This window comes from Gouania willdenowi, chromosome 22 (genome assembly GCF_900634775.1).
Source record: "Gouania willdenowi chromosome 22, fGouWil2.1, whole genome shotgun sequence".
Lineage (NCBI taxonomy): Eukaryota > Metazoa > Chordata > Actinopteri > Blenniiformes > Gobiesocidae > Gouania > Gouania willdenowi.
Window position 1 is genome coordinate 13,713,522 of NC_041065.1, and position 16,964 is coordinate 13,730,485.

Genomic DNA, 16,964 nt, shown 5'->3' on the forward strand with positions numbered 1-16,964 from the left:
GGATGAGCATGTACAGTTTCTGAAATAGGCTTAAAAATGACTCAGAAATAGATTCATCAATGTTTCCAAGTGCCCCCTGCAATGTGTTCAAGTACCCTTAGGGGTACACATACCCCTGGTTGGGAACCACTGATCTATACACTGTCCTGAGTGACAAAATGCCTGCCTTGCTCTCAAGCAGTGTTAAGCATTTTTAACACTCAATCAATCAAACATTATTTACGATAAAAAATAAAGGAAAAAGGTCGAAATTACAGCTTGAAAGTTTGTTTTCATCTCATCTGTAAACACTGTTGAAATTTTTGCGTGATGTATTGTGGGATATGTAGTCGTAAAGACTGGTGCAAATAAGTCTTTTTATATCATTCTGATATGAGAATACCAAAAAAACAAACTAAAACAAAATGAATTAAAAACACTTTGCATCCATTTCCGAGACTTTCCACATCCCAGAATGCAATGTGTGAAAATGTCAACAAACCCAGTGTTTACAGTGGAGACCAAAATAAACTTCCAAGAAGCAATTTCAACCTTGGCCATGATTTTATCGGATAAATTATCGGGGGTAGCAGCTTTAAGAATGTAAACAATGACTTCAATGCTTGTTATTGTAGGATCAACACTAAGTGAGATACAATTCGTGCCGATGCATCAATCAAACATTTTCATGTGTTAAACTGAAATCCAAAGAGCTAGCAAACAGTGCTTCATTCAGCTTCATCTTCAGCCTGGTGACAACAACATACATTATTATTTTGTCCTCGACCTCATTCTTTTATCTACACTGCTGACTTTTCTCTTTGCTGTTCACAAGGATTAAATGCCCTTGTCCTGTTTATTTAACCCCAATTTCAGCCCTCCTATTTTAGCCATTATATCATCTAAGATAGGAAAACGGATTCGGTTTAATCTCTTAGCTCATCCCACTAAAATCCAGTAAAAAAAATCCAGGGGTGCATTGAATCCTGTTTTCCCTCGTGTTCAGGGTTATTTCACCACACATCAACCACACCCTCCACTGGAAATAGTTTTGAAAATATAGGTAGGGCTGAATGTTACAACAGGTGATTCCCTCGGTAAGCAAACATCCTGGAGATGAGCAATGTTTGGTAATGCTTTGTGTATCCATTTAGACAGCTGCAGTTAATATACGAACTGCTGGCCTGAGGTTTCAGGGTGGAACAGTCACAAAAGAGGGATTCTTCCTACACAAGCTGCTGACTCCTTCATTTTGACAAACACAATGATGTTAAACAGATAAAGTGAGTGACCAAGTCAAAGATAAGATAAGATAAGGTCCTTTATTTTTCCCACAAAGGGGAGATTTGCAAAGTTTCAGCAGCAGATAATAGGAATATACTGTATATGTACATGGGCCTGTACAGATAGAAAGAGTTAAAAACATGTTGCAAGAAGGAAATAAAACAGGATATATACAGTACATCTACAATTTTTTTTTTTTTTTTCAAATGTATACATATACACATTAGAATTCCTGACTATTGTCAGTGATTGGCTGCCAATGCTCAGGTTATACACTCTGACAGCTGCAGGAAGGAAGGGATGCCAAATCTCTAAAATAAATAAGAGTATAGGACATGTATTTGAAAAATACTCGACATTGACTTAACTACACCTGTATATATATATATATATATATCCTATTTATCCTTTATTTTCTATCTATCCTTTATTTATCCCTCATCCTTTATATTTATCATTATTATTATTATTGTTGCTGGTTTGTTTCTTTGTTCTTTGTTTTCTTTGTTTTTTGTTTCGCGCACCGACTACCAAGTCAAATCCTTGTACTGTCCTAAAAACTGTACTTGGCCATTAAAACATTTCTGATTCTGATTCTTATAATACAGTGATTCTCAACTAACACCATGTTGAGCCACACACACACACCAGCCAAACTGAGGATACAATTTAACTTCAATACCAATAAATTAAAATACAAAGTTTTTAGTTGAGATGATGGAGAATATCACATCAGGGCAACAGAAAATAAGGAACGGTCACACTATCATAACAGTCAACACTCGTTTTACTCAAGTTATGGCAAAAACTTTTACCATTAGTTTTTAAAACTAAAATTCTGTTTTCAGAGGTGAAAAGAGACAAGAGAGACTCTGGAATAACCTGTACCAGTCTCTCCCAGAGCTTAACTGTGTGGACTATTTTAAGAAACATTTGAAAACTTCGCTCTTCAGAAAAACTTTTAGTTAAATTGATTAAAATTTCTATTATCATTTTATGATGTTGCTCCTGTTGATGTAAATGCACCTTTGTTTTATTATTCTTTTATGATGTTGCTTCTGTTGTTTTAATTTCTCTATTCTGTACAGCACTTTGTGATTTTATCTGCATAAATAAATTACTTACTTACAAGTACAAAAGGTTTTTAGATTTTTGTTGCTTTTTGTTTACGAGTCGCTGAAAATGGTCTGCGACCCAGTTTTGGTTCCGGATCCAGATGTTGACAACCCCTGTTGTTCTAGGAATATACAGTACTGTAGATAAATAGGAAGCTATCCTCTATAAAGGTTCAGATTTGGATCAAAATCCGATGTTAACCTCTATTCTTCACTCGCCTGTGCTTTCCTCTGCTCTGTCTCTGAAGCAGTGGCCAAACAAAGCAGCTGCATCAAAGACCCAAAAAATGGCCTGTTTTTAGGAGCGCTCTGAAAGTGACTTTTCAGAGGGCTGAAACTCCAGAAAACAGACGAGTTTCAGAAAACAAACCTCAATCACTATGTTGTTGCGGTTCTTAGAACAAATGGAGATGGTTGAAAAATAGCATGATACTGGACCTTTAAGATGTCGACAATTACACACAGCCTGTTCTGCATATACGAAGGCCCTGGTACTTGGATGAGGATATTTCTACATTAGATCAGGGCTTCCTATCTTTTCAAAGCCACTGACAAAATTTTACAGAAAACTATAAATAAATAAATTCCTGTCATTGTACTAAACTGAAAAACATACCTCAAAAAACTGATAAATTAAGCCATCAGTGAGTCTGTACATTGTACTGTACAATTCTGAATTTGAATGGTCACAGTGCTATAACTTTAATAACAGAAATATTCTCAACAGATAAATAGCAAATCTATCTAATGTATAAATTTATAAAAATAATAAAGAGGAGTCTACAGAAAGTCTGCCGAGTGCATTGTTTCTATATGAGTGTGTCTGCCTGTCAGAGGAAGGCCATGCTGGGCATATTGTCCGCCTCCTTTCTCAGACTCTGATGGTGACATGTTCTCACTTCCTCAACAGGATCAATCCCTTGTTGTGCTTGGCTGTGAACAAGTGCTGCTGCCAGAAAGGAAGCTTGTTCTGTACCATTCAAAGGAAACATTCTTAGGATCAGCTTACATTCATGGAAATATTAGGATAGAAACACGAGCACCGAGAGGCACAAGATGTAATGACAGCAAAGATCACGTAGGAAGGATGAGTATTTCTAATCGCAAACACTCATATTTTGAGGAATTTGGAATGTAACGCTATGAAAACAGAAAGTTATTGTAGGAATGAAGAAACAGACTTTGGATAAGGCCCACCCAGGTTGGCATGGATAAAGGGAAACAACCTTTCCTAAATACAATACGTCCTAAACCTCAAGCCAGCACAGATGGTTATCAAACATCTTCTTCAAGAGCCAGAAAAGTGATAAGTTTCAGCATTTTGGGTCATATGAGAAGAGCAATCAAAGCAAATAAGCTACAAAATAATATAACATGTAGAGTATCCATTTATTTTCCATAGCCACATATAATTTCAAAAGATACTCAGAAAATTCCACACACTTACTCCAATAGTGAGTTCAGGGATTATTACTGTATAGTGGGGAAGAAACAGTGTTGTTGGAAACATCATAATGAGGTTTTTCAAGGGTTCACCTACAAAAATCAGTGTATTACTAAACAATACATTTAGTAAGGTTGTCTTGCATTTCTTGTCGCAAGACAACTTTAAAAATGGCTCGGAATTGAGTCTGAGGAGATGAAAACATTATTGGAATAATTTATTATGTCCAACTTCGAAGAAAAATCCCACAGACTCCATCTCAGCCAGATGTGTCAAGGATATCTTGGCAAATAAGGCTTTTTTCACTTGGTCAGGTTCATGTGCGGTGAGCAAATATAGTATGCCCTGTGCAAGTTTGAATCAACAAAGCAATGTGATTATAATGCTAACAATTTCTAGTTAATGAAAAGCAAAGTTAAAAAGCAGTTTGATTAGGCTTGAGGAATTTCTCTTTAGAACTTGCAATGCACTTAACTCATTCAGTCTAGTGACATCTCAACATTGGTTTCCTTCTATAAAACTACAAAAACAACACTGAGCTGCTGGGAACTTCAGCATCAACTCTTGTAGTGTCTTTTTCTGTCTCGTAAACTCCTTTCCTCTCCCACTGAGCTCTGCCCATCACGGGTGATCTCTCATCCAAAGGTGCACTACTGCCACCTACATGTCACCTATTATTTTGCTATCTGGCTCACAGTTGAATGTTTTGCTTACTGTACTTTGCATCTCCTCCCCCCGTCAATCACACAGACGTAACTTCCTCTTCCTCCCAACACGCAGAGATGACCCGTTTAGCCCGGGTTGATGGTTTAATGTCACGATCGCAGCATAATCAATAATCCACTCAGGTCCACACATGTTTTGTGTTAGTATGTAGTGCTGTGAGCTGCTGGATACTTCATAATATTACTTCATAGCGCCATAATCTCCCACGTCCCTGCTTCTCCCTCCTTAGCTAATGGTAGCATCATGGCTAAACTATCATCCAAAGGTGCGCTGCTGCCACCTTCAGGGCACAGTTGGTCACTGCATCACATTACAGCTTAGATATTGATGAGGGACCTCAGCCAGGGTGTCTTTTAGTAATCTCTGTGAAAAAACGTGCCATTTATATAATATTACGTCAATGGCACTCTTTCTCCTGTTGGGAATACAGTATGTATGCAAGTTTCCTATATATGATTAGAAGTGGTTCTGCCCTTTCAACAGTAAGTTTGGACATAGCAGAGATATCAAAAGTGAGATAAATGTACTTCACTGTCATCATACAGTTGAGGAAATTGTCCAGTTCTGAACACTTTAAACCTACATTTCACAAAGTGTTTCACTGATTAGGCAACAATATTAATGTATCACCTTCAACATACGTTAAAATGGGTTGAATTCTGTGTTTTGTTATCAGAGGTGCTGTCTGTGACCTTAAGTCAATGAATATGGGTCTATTTTAAAGCAGCTCCTCGGCACTTATTATGGACCACATCGTCATTGTCAGACAGAAGCTGTCACTAGTGAACCACAACAACAGCCAGACTGACAACAGCTCATTACAACAATGGACTGTACAGTACATTCATGGGTTTGAAACGATGAGTGCTGTGTACAAGGCCTCTGCTGAAACGACTGTGGTCATGCAGTGACAAGGCACCGATAGTGAAGTGTCAAGTGTCATTGTGAATAACAGCCATAGAGCAGAGAGCAGCTTCTTACAAATGTTGAGTCACAAATTACTCAGACAACAGACCCAGACACTTTTAGCTCAGCACAACACAATTATATTAAAGTGACTTGTCCCTGATACTCTAAAGCTTGAGTGAAAACATGTTTATGATATTAAATACACAATAGTTATTGTAAATGGGATTTTTGTCAACACTGCTCTAAGGTCATTGAACTATCCATTATTCACTGAAGTTTAAGAAGGTTTCCCGAGAAACTTTGATTTACATACTCACTATTTGGATATTTGTTAAATGTCATTGTAGCGGTGCACAAACCTGCTGGGTTTTATTGTGAGAATGCTTTAAGTGTCTCACATCAAAACACGCCTGCTTGTCTTGAAAACCCAACTGCATTAGTCTCCCAAATGGAGGTTTTACAAGATTACAATTACAATTAGCAGATGCTTTTATCCAAAGCAACGTACAACAACGTAAGGGTTAAGGGACTTCCTCCGATTACAAGCCCGCTTCCCTAACCGTTGTGCCATTAGCGGAGGATCACCATAGCTTGGTCACACTCAACACATAGCTCTCACCATACTTTTATTTTTTCCTCTCTTTTTTTAATAAAAAAATAATAATTACTTATTTTGTAGTGTGGAATGTTAGAAAAGTCTTGATCAAGTGATGTTACTCTAACATCAAACAATAGTCAGTAACAGTAGGCATGAGAAAACTAATTGGATACATAATTTTCAATCTTCAACATAATATCTACAGTATTCTACAATTGTCTAAAATAAATAAAAAAGGAATCAAAAAATAAAAATAATGAAATAAATTGGAAAATCCGGAAATTTGAATCTGATATCCGATATTTGTTTTCAGGCTAATATTGGACCGATGTCAGACATTGGATCGGGACATCCCTAATTGATAGCAACTTTGATTCATAAGAATATTAAGGAAACCGAAGAAAAAAAAATCACAGTGAAAATAGCTCCGGATTTGTAAACAATCTAGCATCTAACAGATAAACTGGACAAACAACAGAAGCCTTTATCTCAGAACTTCAACAATTCTGCAGCAAATACCAAGAATGCCTTCACAGGTCTTTAAAAGTTCATACCTTTCAAATTTGTTTTGCAAGCTCAAGCAAAATCCAAAAGATACTAAGCAAGTTTGCGATAATGTCAGCATCATAGCTTAACATGGAATTAAAAATAAAACTAGTCTGAGTCCAAATGCGATCCTTTAACAATCAAACACTTTCTTTGATCTGATCTCCTTCACGTATTTGAGTTCTGAGGCCAACTGAGCTTTTAACAACTCAAACAGCCTCCAAAGAAAATCTGTTATTTGTCCAATTACAATTACTCACCCGAGATCAACTCATTTCAAAGGATTCTGTAAGCGTGACATAGCATAACATAAAACAGCCACTAAAAAAAAATCTAATCTCACATTTAAGGCAATGGAAAGTTGGCTCAAACAAAAAAAACTCACTATACTACAAAAAAAAAATATATATATATACACCATATTTTTTGGACTATAAGGCGCACTTAAAATCCTTTCATTTTCTCAAAAATCGACAGTGCGCCATATAATCAGGTGCTCCTTATGTATGAAATTAATATGTCAAATGTTTTAGTACAACTTTGGTAAACTATGAAGCTGCACTGCTTGATGGATTTTTGGCACTTTAGGGCTACCGTAGTCAGGCGCCTCATGGAGTGATATGTACCTGTACTGTGCTTCAACATACTGAACTGAAAAAGTGAGTGTATTGTTCTGTATTTTATGTGTTAAACCTGAACAATGTTGAGAGTTATTGTTAATGAGTTGAATAAAGTTTGACTTGTCTGACTATTTTGTTTCGCTTAATGCGTCTTAATAATAATAAGAAAAAGAATAACAAACCGGTGCGCCTTATAGTCCGGTGCGCCTTATGTCTGAAAATAGAGCCACTCAGACCCATTCATTGATAGTGCGCCTTATAATCCGGTGCACCTTATAGTCCGAAAAATACGGTATGCCTTTCTACAAAACAAGAACATACAGTAAATAAAGATGACATTTTAAAAAAAATCAATTTTTAAGGCACAACATTTTTTTTAAACCATTATTTAACCAGGAAGTCCCGTTAAAATTAATAATGTCTTTTTCAAGGGAGACCTAGGGAGACCTAGATTGGCTGCAGCAAACACACGAGCACACAAACAATTTGTTACAATAGTGTATATATTACTACATACATGTAAAATATTTCTCAAAGCTCATTATGTACAACTAGCTACTTCGCTGCATGCAATATAGTCAAAATGTTTTTATATATTAAAAATGGGTATAAAACACTATATTCCAAAGAAAATAAAAAAAATGACCTTTTTTCCAAAACAATAAAAATTTGGGCTATTCCTCTTTAAATGTCGTAAAAAATTTCATTAAACTTGCAATCAAATATTTTAGAACAGTAAAAACGCTCTATTAATAAAGTGTAAAGAAACATGTATTTATTTTTTTCTAATTTTCATGTGCTCCTGTAAATGTGGCTCCTTTCCTCCTGAAAGCTGCTTGTCTTCATGGGGAAGATAGAATAAATAAATAAATAAATAAACACACCTTTGAGCATCAACTTTTTTCATCTTTTCACAGCAATTGATCACCATTTACTGTATTTTTACAGAAATCTTCTGCATTAATATAATAAGATAAAATAAATTACTAAGCAGGTCTTGATAATCAAGTAATAAAAATGACAAAAACACTCAGAAAAACCCAAATGTGCATTTCAGATCATACAATTTAATTTTCCCTCTCCACGAAATAGAAATTATTCAATAACTGTTAAACTTACAAAAAGGACTGAGCAGGTTTGTCCTTAGTATTCTATACACTGGGTGAACCTTGTTTGGTAAAATTGCATTGAATGTGGGGGACGAGATATCTGTGAATAATATTGATTACAATATAAAATGTATATTATAAAATTATATTTATAATACTATAATATTGCAGATTAAAGGTAGATGTTAATTGAAATCCCTTGAGGTGCTGCATCTGCCATCTACACGCAGCGCTTAAGTTATTTAGAGGCTGAAAGCAACCTCTGCTGTTTGGTATCCCCAAGGAGGTGATAAGTGACAATTACTTTCAATTCATCAGCGTAAAATTCAAAGAACTGGCAAAACAGCTGAATTTTAAGTATATTATCTACAGCCTTCACCATCCGCAAGGTAATGGTCACGCAGAGAGATCAGTACAGACCGCAAAGAGAATCCCATCACAAAAGGATCCAATAATAGCACCCATGTGCTACAGATCCAATCGCTGTACCACCACTGGTGTGAACCCAGCAGAACTTTTGATGGTGAGGAAGATCAAAACAATGCTTTCTACGCTAATAACATTAAACCTAAATGGTCAAACAGGCAGACTCTGAAACAAAAGGCTTCTATTAAAACCACCATCCTTTACAATAAAAACAGCAATAATGTCACTTATGTAAACATGCATTTGTTGTTTATCTAAAGACAAACACAAGATGAGTGTTAATAATCACTGTGTATGTTAAAATTGTGAATTTATTAAGTACAACGTTCAATAAAGTATGATTTTTCTTCAACAAAATCAGCAAAACTATCAGTAAACTTCAACATTAAACAAACTCAATAACAGAGTTAATATTCATGGGTGTTGTTAAAACAGTGTAATTATTAAATAAAATGCAATATACTAGGATTCTTATGCTTAAAGACAGCAACAATGCCACCTATGTAAGTAGGAAACATTCTGTAACATTAAAAAAACACAAATAAATTATAATGACTAAATGTTAAAAAAGTGCATTTATTTAGTGCATGTTCCAATAAACTGTTATTTTTTTAGACCTGAGGATAGCAATAATGTCAGTTAAAAGTGCAGATTTTTACTTCATTGGACATCATGAATCTCCAAGCTGAGCAGATGTTAAGGCGCGTACAAGCCATGATCACAGAGGAGAACCACAAGGGATCCGTCAAACAAATCCTCACCTGTCACCTCACAGTGATTGTAACTGAGCGAGATGAACCAAGTGGAGACCACAGTCCCCCCAAAACGTCCCCCCAAAGAGAAACATAGGGGCCATTCTGAGGTAAGACCACCTATCAACCACTGTGAAGTCCTCGCACCAGGACTTCACAGACTGGCGCTGAATTTTATGCTGCTTTTTGGGATCATCTTGGCTTTTTGTTGTTTGACATGATTCAGGCATCCCTAGAGATTGGATCCTTTTTAAGAGACGTTAATGTTGCAATAATTTCATTATTACTCCAAAAAAATAAGGACCCACAGGAATGCTCCAGTTATAGGACCCTCTCTCTGTTGAACGCTGATCTGAAAATCTTTGCTAAATTATTAGCCCGCAGACTCCAGCCTTTTATGACAAACGGGTTTTTTAAAGTAAAGGACTGCTGCTGACAATATGTCCTCTTAGCCCTCTTTTGTTTGCGCTCTCTCTGGAGCCCCTGGCCCAAGTTATTCGTCTGTCTGATAAAGTCACTCCAATTGAAATGAACGGCACGAAACATCACATTTCCTTATACGCAGACGATGTTCTTTTGTATGTGGGGGATATTCAGTCAATCCCTAATTTGTCATCAATATTTAATAACTTTAGTGACATATCTGGTTACAAGATTAATTGGGATAAGTCTGCTTTTTTACCACTGAATGAGACTATGAGGAACTCTACTCTCCAGATCATCAAAAATCCAGATCACCAACAGATACATCTAAACTTTTTACATAGGACGTACTTGACACCACGTAGACTATTTTCCATGAAGTGTAAGCCGGATCCGACCTGCGCTTTGTGCCATGATGGCGTTGTGGGGACCTACTTCGACATGGTTTGGGAGTGCCCAGGGGTTGCTCGGTTTTGGGAGATGGTGGCTGGTAATCTGTCTCTCCTCTCATCGTGCCTGGTTCCCTGCTCTGCCCTGGTCCTTCTTCTGAATGACTTTTCTCAGCTTGGACTCAACAGGGCCAAACAAAGGGTCCTTTTGGCGGGACTTACGGCTGCCAAAAAGATGGCCGCCACAAGGTGGAAGCCCCCTCACTTGCTGTCTCGTCGACAGTGGGTCATGACATTTATTGACATTGCTTACCTGGAGCTCTCCATGGCGCGGATGCATGGTGCTAAGTTGGGCACCACCAATATGTGGGACAGTGCAATTAAAGAACTTAAGTCATCCCTTCTTTAAGTTTAGTTTTGTTTGAGTGCAGATTGTGTGTTTCATCATGTAGTGTTCTTGTTGCCCTGGACTTGTGTATGTTTATGTTGGTGTGTATTTTTGTTGTTGTTTGAAAATTAATTAAAAAAAAATTGATACCAAAAAAAAAAGTTTCTGCACTTTAAAAAGAAAAATTCTTATTTTAATGTTTATATAATTTTTTTCTATATTCAGTTTGAAACGTGAAAAGCTCAAATGTAGAAATAAAAGTCACATTTTTATGTAATACACATCATGCTGATAATAAATAACTAAAATTATTCAAAAATATTGTATAAAATTGATCTTGAGAACCCAATATGGTATCGTATCGACTGTTAACTAGTACTATGCATTATGGAGAAAATTTTACATCACAATATAGGTAGATTTATATCCTGATAACGATATATATCCCGCTATAGTATTTGTTCTTTAAAGTTACATGAAATTAATGGAAAATTGATATTCATTATATATTTTAATAAATATAAAAATAAACTAAACTTCATGATATTTTTGCAACAGAGTGAGACCAAGACCACTCACATTACATTTGCTATATAAACAATAGAGGGTTATATCCTATGGTAGACGTTTAAGATATATATCATTATATTGTACAGCATTACTGTTAACTATTAAAAAAAAATCCTCAACAGTAGGTTGAAATAAAGAGAAACCTATCTCACTTCCCACAGAGGCAGGTCATAGCCTTTCTGTTCTTCAATCTTTAGCTCCCGCCTCCCGAGCACATCCAGGGAGAAAACACAAGCTCCCTTGTGTAGTCTGTGCTTCACAATAAGATTCCTTCAGCTCGTCTATCACCCAGCACTCCATAGAGCACTTAATAATTCAGCTGTTGGAGCTCAGCATCAGCCCACATAGTAGACATTCTTCCTCAGACAGTGACCAAGGATACAAGGAAATATTTAATTACATTGGGGCACCGACCTGGGACTTACCTTCTGTGATGCAATGGGATGGATTTAGCAGTCTTCCTATCTGGGCTCCCTAATGGTCACATAAAACCTGCCATGATTATGTTTCCAGAGTGAAAAACATATGTATTAATATAGCTGGCGTTTGTTGATAATAGATTTGCATTCCATCCAAAAAGTTATTATGTTATCACACTTTGCTGTGAAATTGAATAGCTTGTGTTGAATTGAAACTTCAACAAAAGAATGAAAACACACCCAATTTCTGGTGCACATTAAAACACAAAGACTTCATCAACAACCTAATCTGGATATCATCACCAAGCAGCATGTGGCAGGTTTTCAAAGAGACATAACAAGATGCATTCCAAAACACTTACTTCTTCAGGATGACATAAACTGATTGCTAGAGCAGAGATATTCATTTTTTAGGTACATTCGGTGAAATCGGTACGTCTTTGCAGTAAATACTGTTTTGGTTTTTGAAAAGCACTAACTTTGTAATAATCCTAAAACCACTTACCTATGGAAACTCCTCAAATTCATCTACTTCAATCTTCTGAATAGGTCACCAACACGAGACTGTACAGAACTGCAGTACAATCACGATAAATAATTGTTTTTCTGTTTTAGCACATGCATTCACTAATCTTTTCAACACTTGCTAAACAGACCAGCAAAGGTACATTGAATAACAGATTGTCTTTCCAATGTTTTCCACATTAGACGTTAAAAAGTTAAATAAAATGATGCATCAAAGCATTACATTTCATGCTTGTTGCCAGATTTCATTTCCTGGTCCATCTGTTCTCTTTTAGTTGAGGTTTAGCAAAGCCCTCTGTGTGTGTGAATAACATTGAAGATTATTGCACTTGTGCTTCCAATAAGCGAGAACACTCTGTTCACTGACTGTAAAAAAGCCTTAAAAAAACAGCATACACTTTCATTGGTATGGCTCTGAAATGTAAAGGTATTTTGGGTTCAAACACAGGCAAACGAATGTGAGGAATAGGAAAGAACATGACAACACAGCATTACACTTCTCTAGGAACTACTGGTACTTTTGAGTATGGGTTTGAAACAGTGTTTGTACTGTATATATCCAAGACTGGGTCAAGTAACATATACTCTGCCAAACAAGTAGTGGGAATTGACGTAATAGTTTACATATATCCACAGAGTTGGAGAGTCAATTGATTTTCAACTAAAGGGGGGGGGGTGGGAATGGAGGGGTAAATATTTACACAATGTGATAGAATTTTGGATTTGAACTGCACTGACATTTGAATACAATAATGAAAGGCCAAATCCCTTGAATACATACTCATTGTATTCAAATTATCAGGCCCAAGTCATGAGGGTTCTCTCCTCCTCCCCAGCTAGTCTCAACAGCTCTTCTGAAGGGTTAGCAGCACATTCCAAGACATGCTAAGAGATATAATGTCAGGAGATCAGGTACCTGTTGTGTGTTTGTGTTTATTTTTTTGTCGAGTCTGTCATATTGGTATGTGTGTTCTGTCAGGGTTATGGCCTTGCCAGCCTCCTTCGGCATCTTCTTGGTATAAACTTTCTATCTCAGCTGTCCCTTGTTTGTCATCAGCATCACCACAATTTAACCACTGAACCAAAGTCAAGCCCAATTAAGCCTAATCAAGTTGAGTCAAGAACCAAAGACAATCCTCCTACAGTTCCTACAGTTATTCTTTCACTCCACACTTAGTGGTGGTAAACTACTATTGTAGCCACAGCTGCCCTGGGGCAGACTGACGGAAGGAAGGCTGCCAAAGTGCGCCATCGGCCCCTCCGACCACCAACAACACTCACTCACACACTACATTCATACTAGGCAATGTGGGTAAAGTGTCTTACCCAAGACAGATATCACTGAGATGACTGCCACCCCACTGTGGCACCTGGAATTCTCAGTGGTCTCCCATCCACCTACTAACCAGGCCCAGACCTGCTTAACTTCCGAGATCTAACGGGATCGGGCAATGACAGACTGGTAAAGCCACAAAACGTGAGCAGTTATCTTAATCCGAGCATCACCTAAATGGCCAAGTAAGCCCCCAACTCCTTAAGTTGAGCCAAGTTTCCATGTAGAAAAAATACTAATATCTACCATTCCAAGTAACTTTGTTTTACATAAAGCCAATGACCATAAATAAGATTAAGATTGCAGACATTAAATCCAGAGCTTATCATCCTCTTTACCATAATGAACAACCTGGGCATACGCCGCACTGATGAGGCTATGGAAGGGCCTCCCTATCATTTTAGACTGTCTTACAGCAGAACAAAAATAACTAATAAATCAAGGAACTCCTTGAGGACACATCAGGCTAAAAATTAGGACGTGTGTAACTGACATCAGAGCTTGATTTTATTTGATTTTTGGGGGATTCAAAGCCTAGATTTACACATATTTATGAATTAATGAGAGAATTACATGAGGCTGTGAAAGGCAAGGCAAAATGTATGGCGAGTTCTATCCAAACCTTGTGGAATTAAACCGTAATCCTTGATAACTGATAGAAAAATAAATAATCTTGTATAATCTTGAGTAATTGGTAATAACTTTGAACTATTGCAGCATTATCTTGATCAGAATGCAATTAGAAGAGGGTAAAATAATTGGGTATACCCCAACAAAGGCAAACAATGATAAACTGAAAAGAAGATCAATGCTCTACTTTAAGTGTCCAATTACGCCTTAGGGTCTAGCCTCAGGATATTAATCCAGGTTTTCAGTCAATCCTCTCATTAGGGACACATGTGCCTGATCAACAACAAGGCTTCAACCAATACAATTCTACATTGATCCTTGTGTATTGACGTAGAAGCAACGCAGACATTAGCAATTAAGTCGAATAAATTGAGTACATTGCAACAACGTTAATTCTTAAACTACATGCAAGAAACAGACATATCAAGACAAAATAAGCATGGTAAGCCTTTACACAAATCACTAGACCATGCAAGGAATGACAACATTTTTGACAAAAAAGCTTATATCGTCACAAATTAGGGTTGATCATAATTCCATCCACCGTCTTTAATAATGACTTCCCTTCTTTTGATCAATCTTTTACAGGGTTGAGCAGCTACTAGTTATATCTGTTCTTAAACACAAAGATTATTCAAATAATGCTTCTGACGGATATAATATTGTTGTAACAAGCAAGCTGGCAAGTTTATATACAAAATTAAAACTGAAATGGCTTGAAACCATGTTTTTTTTTTTTAAGAATCTCTCCAAGAGTAAAGGACTTTAGTTTTAGATCAGACCCATCTCTATAATATACTAAAAGCTGGTGCAATGACCACAACAAAGCAAAGTCAATATTTCACTTGTAGATGTGACAAAAAAAAACACAATAATCAAAAAGAGTGCCATTGAATTGACTTAACTAGTCCTCCATGATTCCTCACAAAGATGCAGAAAAAGCTGCATTTTCTTTTTCTGTGAGTAGATTTCTATTTGGCCTTTATGTAAGTAATATTCCATATGGCAAGAAAACTCCTGGAGGTCTTGTGATTGATGTTAAACTTTAGCATCATTTGTTTATTGCAAAAGTAAAACCATGAAAGGAATTGTTTTATCTTGGGTAAAATGATTTCAATCTAAATCTTCAACGGAGGCAAAGAAAGTTGAAAGGAAACATCACGCAATCCATCTATCTGTTGGTATCACACCGACACCCACTGTGTATCGATGCAGCCTTCTGTGGGGGCTTGCAGGGATGCTAAGCTGTGCCCTTAATGTAAAATGCCATAGCAAAGCCCACCCAGGGTCTGACAGAGGAAGGCTCAACGGTAAATGACTGGAATCCCTGCAGACTCTACAGTCTCCTGTCACAAAGCCTATTCAGCCGCACGAGGAGAGCAAGATCCCTGAAGAGAGTCAGATGCCACAGTGCCACTCCATATCCTGTCCGACCTTTAAATCCTGACAAATTCTACTTCAAGTTACCTCATAGCGCTGTGGTGATCAGAAGCCTGCTTAACACGAAAGCAATGGGCAACGTCTTACTAAAAAAAAAATATATATCACTTTTATCTATGGCCTAACCTATATTATTAAAAAGAAATAATCAAATAATTCATCCTTAGTTTTTTACTTAGTTATGAACGTTTTCTTTTTTTACTTTCTCTCTTTCTTTGTTTAGTGTTTATTTTTCTCATTAACTCTCGAGCGTCTGTGACATAAGTAATTTCCCCATGGGATAAATAAAATGCTTGACTACTCCTATATATTTTTTTTTGTTTTTACTCCAAATGACTACATACATTAAAATACAACATCCTCTCAAGGATCTTATATTTTCTGCATGGAATTTGCAGGTTCTCCTGAACAAATTTGCTCCCGCTGCTCCAAATTGAATATACACGAGGTGTGAGGAAAAAATAACAATCATTCAAAAAAAAAAAAAAAAATTATGGACGTTTTGCACATTTTCTTCCTTTGTTGTGATTTTTTCCCTGTAATATGCAACAACTTCACAGACTGTTACACCAGTGCAAATTGCTAAATTGGCACTTTCCTGCCAGACTCCAGCACGTTAGTTCTTTAGGATGGACGATCTATACTTGATATTAATTACCACATGTTTATTAGAAGACTGACTTGACTTGTTACTCCTTAATGCCCTTTATTAATGTACTTTAATGAGCACACTGCACATAATAAGGTGCATGGTGTTCAGAAGACCAATTGTAGTGGTGCATTGATGTTGATGAAGGATAGACAATCGTAGCTTTGATTATCATTACCATAATTGAAGCATTGCATCTTCATATAGACATACATATTAAAGTTTAGGTTTAGATTTAGATTTCTCATCAGATTTCAGTGTTTGACAGTGAATTTTATTGAAACCCACCTCCTAAATTACTGAGAGCTCTGTGATTAAAACCATCATTGGCAGATCATGAGGAAGGTGCGAGGTGGTGGGTAGAAGCATATGGTGTTTTTCCAATACCCTGATGCGGTTCACGCCAGGCACCGAGTTTCCTACAGGGAGTGTTGTAGACACAGAGAAGGACTCCAGCTGCTCTGCAGAGTGACCTTCATTACCACAATTAACATACACGCCACTCACAGAAACATTAGGCCTGTGAAGGCAGCAAGATAAGAGAGGAAATTAAACGTAGGGCATGACACAGCTAGACAGTGGCAAGAACACATATCAAGGAAAAATTTAAAATGCAAAGAAATGTCTTTGTATTTTTGGTGGACTTCCATAAAATGCAATCCCTCCTGTTAAAAGGGTTCAAATGTTTCA

The 16,964-nt window shown here is 36.8% G+C and overlaps 1 protein-coding gene and 1 pseudogene across 2 annotated transcripts in view; both read right to left on the reverse strand.

The window, feature by feature from the left end:
• Positions 1-16,964, reverse strand: part of stxbp6 (syntaxin binding protein 6 (amisyn)) — a 96,213-nt gene that overhangs the window by 27,254 nt on the left and 51,995 nt on the right. The window lies entirely within an intron of this gene.
• LOC114457044 (uncharacterized) lies at positions 13,581-13,698 on the reverse strand (annotated as a pseudogene).